The following is a 9878-nucleotide window of genomic DNA, read 5'->3' as shown; positions in this document are numbered from 1 at the left end:
GCAAATAGGCAAATGAACCGAATAGAAAGTTTTCAAAGGAAAAAAAAACTAGTTTTCTTTTTTTGTTTGTTTGTTTTGTTTTTTGTTCTTGTTTTTTTTTTTTTTTGTTTTCCCCTCAGAGCTGAGGACTGAACCCAGGCCCTTGCACTTGCTAGGCAAGCGCTCTACCACTGAGCTAAGTCCCCAACCCCTAGTTTTCTTTTTTAAAGGTGTTCAATACTCGGAGCCATGAGGCACATGCAAATCAGAACTACTTTAAGATAGCACTACACATCATTCAGGACGGCTATAGCATCAACAAATCTGACAGTAAGTGTTCGAGAGGATGCTGAGAGAGAGGACCCCTTCATTCGCTGTTGTTGGGGGCACACAGTCAGTTCTGAGATTTCTCAAATAATTCAAAGCGAAACTCCACGTGACCCTGCCATTTCATTCCTAGGCATCTATCCAGAGAACTCCCTCCCTACCACGGAGATAGGCACACCCCTTGCTTCCGGCTACCTATTGTTCACCTCAGCGAAGAACTGGGATCAATTTAGTTTCCTTGAACAGATGAAAGTATGATGAGAATATGTAATTTGCATGTGTGTATGTATAGGCGAATGTTTGTATTCACATGTGTGTATGTCACGTGTGTGCACACGTGTGCGTGTATGTACATACAAATATCATTCAGCTCTAAAGAAAAATATAACCACAAAATTAGCAGGAGATAAAATGACGTAGATGTGTATTAAGTGATAACCCATAATCTCAGAAAGGAAAAAACTGCATGTTCTCCTTCATGTGTGAAATCTAGCCAAGTGTGTGTGTGTGTGTGTGTGTGTGTGTGTGTGTGTGTGTGTGTGTGTGTGTTAAATGTACACATGGGTAAGGTATAAATGCAGAAAAGAGAACAAGAAAGCCTCCGTATTAGAGAGAGGAGGAGGACTGAATGAGGTAAAAGAGACCTTAGTCATAGCAGAGGACATAAAGCCAATTGTTTTGCTCCTCCTCCTACCTCTGCTGCAGACTTTATGAGGTTAGGGGTGGATAAGGACATAAATGCTCACTCTGTACTGAGAGTCTGAGATCCGGTGTGACGCTTTAGAACGGCCTCTCTGTGCCGAAGAGGCTCACTGAGATGCCTAGACGTGGGGTTTGTTTAACATTAACATATGATATTTTTTATTCGCAAGGTTTTTGTTGCAATATTCATTTAAAAAGCAAGATTATCCTAAAGCGTAGTTGAAATCCTTGAGAGAACGGGAAAGGGCTACTTTTATACACATTTCAGTTGTCCAGAAAAAAGTAACTTGTTTTATTTTGTAGCTGACTGTAAATGATTTTTGAAGTTTCATGAACAACAACAAAAAAAATCTAAGTCTTTGAAAATGTGTTGTGGAATCTTCAGGGACACTCTGTGCGGATTAGTGTTGATTGGCAAGTAGACAGGGTCTAAACTCACCTGGGGAAACCGGAGTTTGGGCGAGCCTAGCGGGGGCCATCTTGATCACAGTACTTGGCATGGGACGATCCACTACTGTGTTTGGCACCATTTCCGGGCTGGGATCCAGACAATATAAGTAGAGAAAGGAGCTGAGGAGCAGTGGCATCCATTGCTCTCGGCCTCCTGCTTGCGGATACCACGTGACCAGCTGCCTCAAGCTCCTGCAGTCATGGCTTTTCTACCATCAGAGGCTGTAACTTTAAACTAAACCCCCTCCCCTTAAGTTCCTCCTCAAGGTATCTTCTCACTGTAAGGAAAAAAGAAACCAACGCATACACACTACTCAAATCTGCCTGGTAAATAACTTCTTAAAACAAACTCCTGTCCAGGAATAAAGTCGTCAAACTATTTTTTTCTCAAGGTATGCTGTTTAAAATAAATTCCCTCTCAATATTCCTGCACATTCAAACTCTCTGCTAGCTCTTATTGAAAAACATTTTTATCTTGGTATCACGCTTGTGTATCATTTCTTTACTACTATAAATATAAAAATCGATTTCATAGAAATCCTGCAGAATACTCCTGGTACTAAGAGAAACTTCTTAAAGAACTTTAGATTTTGGTATGTGTATTAATAAAATATCTTTGACACTTAAGGTAGCTAATATTCAACCACAATATTTGTCTGAGTATTGTCTGTTACAGTTACATGTTCTATAATTTAATTTAATATTTTGAGACAGGGTCTCACATATGCAGAATGGCCTTGAATTCACTTTGTAGTGAGGATGACTTTGATCCTCCTGTCTCTGCACCAGTTTTTTAGGCAGTGCTGGATATCAAATCCAAGGCTCACATATGCAGGCAAGCGCTCTAGCGACTGAGATATATCTGCAGTCCCATCAAGTTTTATTCACTTTTCCCCATCTTCCATGAAATCCAAATAGTTTCTACATCATTTTTAAGTACGCAAAGCAAACCAGACAACCTGTGTTCCTTTGCTGCCACCTAGTGGATTCAATCGGAAGATGCAACCGTGATAAATATCAAAAGAGAATGGGTGAGCTTTACTGTGTAACTACATAAAAACGACACACGTACTCATTCGTAAAAGCCAAAAAATAAAACAAAACCTCCTTTAATGTAAAAAACCTGAATGGGTAATTTCAATTTGAGAAAACCCCGTTGTATTGCCCGAAACCCCCTATGTTTTAAATTCATTTGAACACGGGGACACCTAGCTTCCTCCTTTCTGAGTCATATAGTTGGTGCTCAATAAACAGGAGCAGACAGTAAGTAGTAAACGCTTCTATGCTCCCCAACTACATTTGTATTAGCTGCCCCATCAAATAATAATCACAGTCAAATTTAATAGAAAACAGATTTTAAAAGTATGAGTCTTAGTCAATGACCTCGTATTTTCTATAAACATCTTGTTGTATATGACCAGAAGGAATAGGAACCATTAAGTCCAAGGAATGAATTACTTTTCTGAGAGAATGATGTTATTTAAGATAAGAACTCTTGTGATCCAGGTAGTCTTGAACTTGCCATATAATCAAAAAGCCTGATCATCCTGTCTCCCCGTCCCAAGTTCTGGAATTACAGGCATTCACGAAGAATTACTTTGTTTTTGGTAGTGTTGTGGTGGTGGTGCTGGTGGTGGTGGTGGTGGTACGTGCGTGCGTGCGTGCGTAGATCACAAGACAACCTTGGGTATCAATCCTCATGCTGTTTGAGGCAGGATTTCTTGTTCACTGTTGCAGTATCCCAGAATACCAAGTCCCTAAGCCTTTGAACCTCTCCCACTTCTATCTCCAATCTCACCATAAAAGAGCTAGGGCTGTCTCTGCTCCCAGACCCCGTGGGAGAGAGACCTCACCGCCTGGTCAGGTGGGCACTCCTGAGGCTGCAGAGCAGAGGAGACCACCAACACTGCCCACCCCTGCCCACATCCCTGGCCCAAGAGGAAACTGTATAAGGCCTCTGGGCTCCCGTGGGGGAGGGCCCAGGAGCGGCAGGACCCCTGCCTGAGACACCGCCGGAACCTGAGGGAAACAGACCGGATAAACAGTTCTCTGCACCCAAATCCCGTGGGAGGGAGAGCTAAACCTTCAGAGAGGCAGACAAGCCTGGGAAACCAGAAGAGACTGCACTCTGTACATACATCTCGGACGCCAGAGGAAAACACCAAAGGCCATCTGGAACCCTGGTGCACTGAAGCTCCCGGAAGGGGTGGCACAGGTCTTCCTGGTTGCTGCCACCGCAAAGAGCCCGTGGGCAGCACCCCTCGAGCGAACTTGAGCCTCGGGACCACAGGTAAGACCAACTTGTATGCTGCAAGTGACCTGCCTGGTGAACTCAAGACACAGGCCCACAGGAACAGCTGAAGACCTGTACAGAGGAAAAACTACACACCCGAAAGCAGAACACTCTGTCCCCATAACTGGCTGAAAGAAAACAGTAAAACAGGTCTACAGCACTCCTGACACACAGGCTTATAGGCACAGTCTAGCCACTGTCAGAAATAGCAGAACAAAGTAACACGAGAGGTAATCTGATGGCGAGAGGCAAGCGCAGGAACCCAAGCAACAGAAACCAAGACTACATGGCATCATCGGAGCCCAATTCTCCCACCAAAACAAACATGGAATGTCCAAACACACCAGAAGAGCAAGATCTAGTTTCAAAATCATATTTGATCATGATGCTGGAGGACTTCAAGAAAGACGTGAAGAACTCCCTTGGAGAAACACAGGAAAACATTAATAAACAAGTAGAAGCCTACAGAGAGGAGTCGCAAAAATCCCTGAAAGAATTCCAGGAAAACATAAATAAAAAAGTAGAAGCCCATAGAGAGGAGTCACAAAAATCCCTGAAAGAATTCCAGGAAAACACAATCAAACAGTTGAAGGAATTAAAAATGGAAATAGAAGCAATCAAGAAAGAACACATGGAAACAACCCTGGACATAGAAAATCAAAAGAAAAGACAAGGAGCTGTAGATACAAGCTTCACCAACAGAATTCAAGAGATGGAAGAGAGAATCTCGGGAGCAGAAGATTCCATAGAAATCATTGACTCAACTGTCAAAGATAATGTAAAGCGGAAAAAGCTACTGGTCCAAAACATACAGGAAATCCAGGACTCAATGAGAAGATCAAACCTAAGGATAATAGGTATAGAAGAGAGTGAAGACTCCCAGCTCAAAGGACCAGTAAATATCTTCAACAAAATCATAGAAGAAAACTTCCCTAACCTAAAAAAAGAGATACCCATAGGCATACAAGAAGCCTACAGAACTCCAAATAGATTGTACCAGAAAAGAAACACCTCCCGTCACATAATTGTCAAAACACCAAACGCACAAAATAAAGAAAGAATATTAAAAGCAGTAAGGGAAAAAGGTCAAGTAACATATAAAGGGAGACCTATCAGAATCACACCAGACTTTTCGCAAGAAACTATGAAGGCCAGAAGATCCTGGACAGATGTCATACAGACCCTAAGAGAACACAAATGCCAGCCCAGGTTACTGTATCCTGCAAAACTCTCAATTAACATAGATGGAGAAACCAAGATATTCCATGACAAAACCAAATTTACACAATATCTTTCTAGAAGTCCAGCACTACAAAGGATAATAAAGGGTAAAGCCCAACATAAGGAGGCAAGCTATACCCTAGAAGCAAGAAACTAATCATCTTGGCAACAAAACAAAGAGAATGAAAGCACACAATCATAACCTCACTTCCAAATATGAATATAACGGGAAGCAATAATCACTATTCCTTAATATCTCTCAATATCAATGGCCTCAACTCCCCAATAAAAAGACATAGATTAACAAACTGGATACGCAACGAGGACCCTGCATTCTGCTGCCTACAGGAAACACACCTCAGAGACAAAGACAGACATTACCTCAGAGTGAAAGGCTGGAAAACAATTTTCCAAGCAAATGGTCAGAAGAAGAAAGCTGGAGTAGCCATTCTAATATCAAATAAAATCAGTTTTCAACTAAAAGTCATCAAAAAAGATAAGGAAGGACACTTCATATTCATCAAAGGAAAAATCCACCAAGATGAAGTCTCAATCCTAAATATCTATGCCCCAAATACAAGGGCACCTACATATGTAAAAGAAACCTTACTAAAGCTCAAAACACACATTGCACCTCACACAATAATAGTGGGAGATTTCAACACCCCACTCTCATCAATGGACAGATCATGGAAACAGAAATTAAACAGAGATGTAGACAGACTAAGAGAAGTCATGAGCCAAATAGACTTAACGGATATTTATAGAACATTCTATCCTAAAGCAAAAGGATATACCTTCTTCTCAGCTCCTCATGGTACTTTCTCCAAAATTGACCATATAATTGGTCAAAAAACGGGCCTCAACAGGTACAGAAAGATAGAAATAATCCCATGCATGCTATCAGACCACCACGGACTAAAACTGGTCTTCAATGACAATAAGGAAAGAATACCCACATATACTTGGAAATTGAACAATGCTCTACTCAGTGATAACCTGGTCAAGGAAGAAATAAAGAAAGAAATTAAAAACTTTTTAGAATTTAATGAAAATGAAGGTACAACATACCCAAACTTATGGGACACAATGAAAGCTGTGCTAAGAGGAAAACTCATAGCGCTGAGTGCATGCAGAAAGAAACAGGAAAGAGCATATGTCAGCAGCTTGACAGCACACCTAAAAGCTCTAGAACAAAAAGAAGCAAATACACCCAGGAGGAGTAGAAGGCAGGAAATAATCAAACTCAGAGCTGAAATCAGCCAAGTAGAAACAAAAAGGACCATAGAAAGAATCAACAGAACCAAAAGTTGGTTCTTTGAGAAAATCAACAAGATAGATAAACCCTTAGCCAGACTAACGAGAGGACACAGAGAGTGCGTCCAAATTAACAAAATCAGAAATGAAAAGGGAGACATAACAACAGATTCAGAGGAAATTCAAAAAATCATCAGATCTTACTATAACAACCTATATTCAACAAAACTTGAAAATCTTCAGGAAATGGACAATTTCCTAGACAGATACCAGGTACCGAAGTTAAATCAGGAACAGATAAACCAGTTAAACAACCCCATAACTCCTAAGGAAATAGAAGCAGTCATTAAAGGTCTCCCAACCAAAAAGAGCCCAGGTCCAGACGGGTTTAGTGCAGAATTCTATCAAACCTTCATAGAAGACCTCATACCAATATTATCCAAACTATTCCACAAAATTGAAACAGATGGATCACTACCGAATACCTTCTATGAAGCCACAATTACTCTTATACCTAAACCACACAAAGACACAACAAAGAAAGAGAACTTCAGACCAATTTCCCTTATGAATATCGACGCAAAAATACTCAACAAAATTCTGGCAAACCGAATCCAAGAGCACATCAGAACAATCATCCACCATGATCAAGTAGGCTTCATCCCAGGCATGCAGGGATGGTTTAATATACAGAAAACCATCAACGTGATCCATTATATAAACAAACTGAAAGAACAAAACCACATGATCATTTCATTATACGCTGAGAAAGCATTTGACAAAATTCAACACCCCTTCATGATAAAAGTCCTGGAAAGAATAGGAATTCAAGGCCCATACCTGAACATAGTAAAAGCCATATACAGCAAACCAGTTGCTAACATTAAACTAAATGGAGAGAAACTTGAAGCAATCCCACTAAAATCAGGGACTAGACAAGGCTGCCCACTCTCTCCCTACTTATTCAATATAGTTCTTGAAGTTCTAGCCAGAACAATCACACAACAAAAGGAGGTCAAGGGGATACAGATCGGAAAAGAAGAAGTCAAAATATCACTATTTGCAGATGATATGATAGTATATTTAAGTGATCCCAAAAGTTCCACCAGAGAACTACTAAAGCTGATAAACAACTTCAGCAAAGTGGCTGGGTATAAAATTAACTCAAATAAATCAGTTGCCTTCCTCTATACAAAAGAGAAACAAGCCAAGAAAGAAATTAGGGAAACGACACCCTTCATAATAGACCCAAATAATATAAAGTACCTCGGTGTGACTTTAACAAAGCAAGTAAAAGATCTGTACAATAAGAACTTCAAGACACGTGGGAGAGAGACCCCACCGCCTGATCAAGTGGGCACTCCTGAGGCTGCAGAGCGGAGGAGACCACCAACACTGCCCACCCCTGCCCACATCCCTGGCCCAAGAGGCAACTGTATAAGGCCTCTGGGTTCCCGTACGGGAGGGCCCGGGAGCGGCAGGACCCCTGCGCCTGAGACACTGCCGGAACCTGAAGGAAACAGACCGGATAAACAGTTCTCTGCACCCAAATCCCGAGGGAGGGAGAGCTGAACCTTCAGAGAGGCGGACACGCCTGGGAAACCAGAAGAGACTGCACTCTGTGCACATCCAGGCGCCAGAGGAAAACACCAAACGCCATCTGGAACCCTGGTGCACGGAGGCTCCCGGAAAGAGCGGCGCAGATCTTCCCGGTTGCTGCCACAGCGGAGAGGACTTGGGCAGTACCCCACGAGCAAACTTGAGCCTTGGAACTGCAGGTAGGACCAACTTTTCCCTTGCAAGAAACCTGCCTGGTGAACTCAGGACACACAGAGGCAAAATTCCTCTAGGACGGGCACTTCCTGTGTTTACCGGAAGTCCCACACCGGCGGATCCCGGACCGCAGCAGCTCTCTGCTCCCAAACCCCGTGGGAGAGAGACCCCACCGCCTGATCAAGTGGGCACTCCTGAGGCTGCAGAGCGGAGGAGACCACCAACACTGCCCACCCCTGCCCACATCCCTGGCCCAAGAGGCAACTGTATAAGGCCTCTGGGTTCCCGTACGGGAGGGCCCGGGAGCCGCAGGACCCCTGCGCCTGAGACACTGCCGGAACCTGAAGGAAACAGACCGGATAAACAGTTCTCTGCACCCAAATCCCGTGGGAGGGAGAGCTGAACCTTCAGAGAGGCGGACAAGCCTGGGAAACCAGAAGAGACTGCACTCTGTGCACATCCAGGCGCCAGAGGAAAACACCAAATGTCATCTGAAACCCTGGTGCACGGAGGCTCCCGGAAGGAGCGGCACAGATTTTCCCGGTTGCTGCCACAGCGGAGAGGACTTAGGCAGTACCCCACGAGCAAACTTGAGCCTTGGAACCACAGGTAGGACCAATTTTTCCCCTGCAAGAAACCTGCCTGGTGAACTCAAGACACAGGCCCACAGGAACAGCTGAAGACCTGTAGAGAGGAAAAACTACACGCCCGAAAGCAGAACACTCTGTCCCCATAACTGGCTGAAAGAAAACAGGAAAACAGGTCTACAGCACTCCTGACACACAGGTTATAGGACAGTCTAGCCACAGTCAGAAATAGCAGAACAAAGTAACACTAGAGATAATCTGATGGCGAGAGGCAAGCGCAGGAACCCAAGCAACAGAAACCAAGACTACATGGCATCATCGGAGCCCAATTCTCCCACCAAAGCAAACACGGAATATCCAAACACACCAGAAAAGCAAGACCTAGTTTCAAAATCATATTTGATCATGATGCTGGAGGACTTCAAGAAAGACGTGAAGAACTCCCTTAGAGAACAAGTAGAAGCCTACAGAGAGGAATCGCAAAAATCCCTGAAAGAATTCCAGGAAAACACAATCAAACAGTTGAAGGAATTAAAAATGGAAATAGAAGCAATCAAGAAAGAACACATGGAAACAACCCTGGACATAGAAAATCAAAAGAAAAGACAAGGAGCTGTAGATACAAGCTTCACCAACAGAATTCAAGAGATGGAAGAGAGAATCTCGGGAGCAGAAGATTCCATAGAAATCATTGACTCAACTGTCAAAGATAATGTAAAGCGGAAAAAGCTACTGGTCCAAAACATACAGGAAATCCAGGACTCAATGAGAAGATCAAACCTAAGGATAATAGGTATAGAAGAGAGTGAAGACTCCCAGCTCAAAGGACCAGTAAATATCTTCAACAAAATCATAGAAGAAAACTTCCCTAACCTAAAAAAAGAGATACCCATAGGCATACAAGAAGCCTACAGAACTCCAAATAGATTGTACCAGAAAAGAAACACCTCCCGTCACATAATTGTCAAAACACCAAACGCACAAAATAAAGAAAGAATATTAAAAGCAGTAAGGGAAAAAGGTCAAGTAACATATAAAGGGAGACCTATCAGAATCACACCAGACTTTTCGCAAGAAACTATGAAGGCCAGAAGATCCTGGACAGATGTCATACAGACCCTAAGAGAACACAAATGCCAGCCCAGGTTACTGTATCCTGCAAAACTCTCAATTAACATAGATGGAGAAACCAAGATATTCCATGACAAAACCAAATTTACACAATATCTTTCTAGAAGTCCAGCACTACAAAGGATAATAAAGGGTAAAGCCCAACATAAGGAGGCAAG

Source organism: Rattus norvegicus, chromosome 14, assembly GCF_036323735.1.
Source record: "Rattus norvegicus strain BN/NHsdMcwi chromosome 14, GRCr8, whole genome shotgun sequence".
NCBI classification, from domain to species: domain Eukaryota; kingdom Metazoa; phylum Chordata; class Mammalia; order Rodentia; family Muridae; genus Rattus; species Rattus norvegicus.
The sequence above is the reverse complement of the archived record's forward strand: the minus strand, read 5'-3'. Positions refer to the sequence as shown.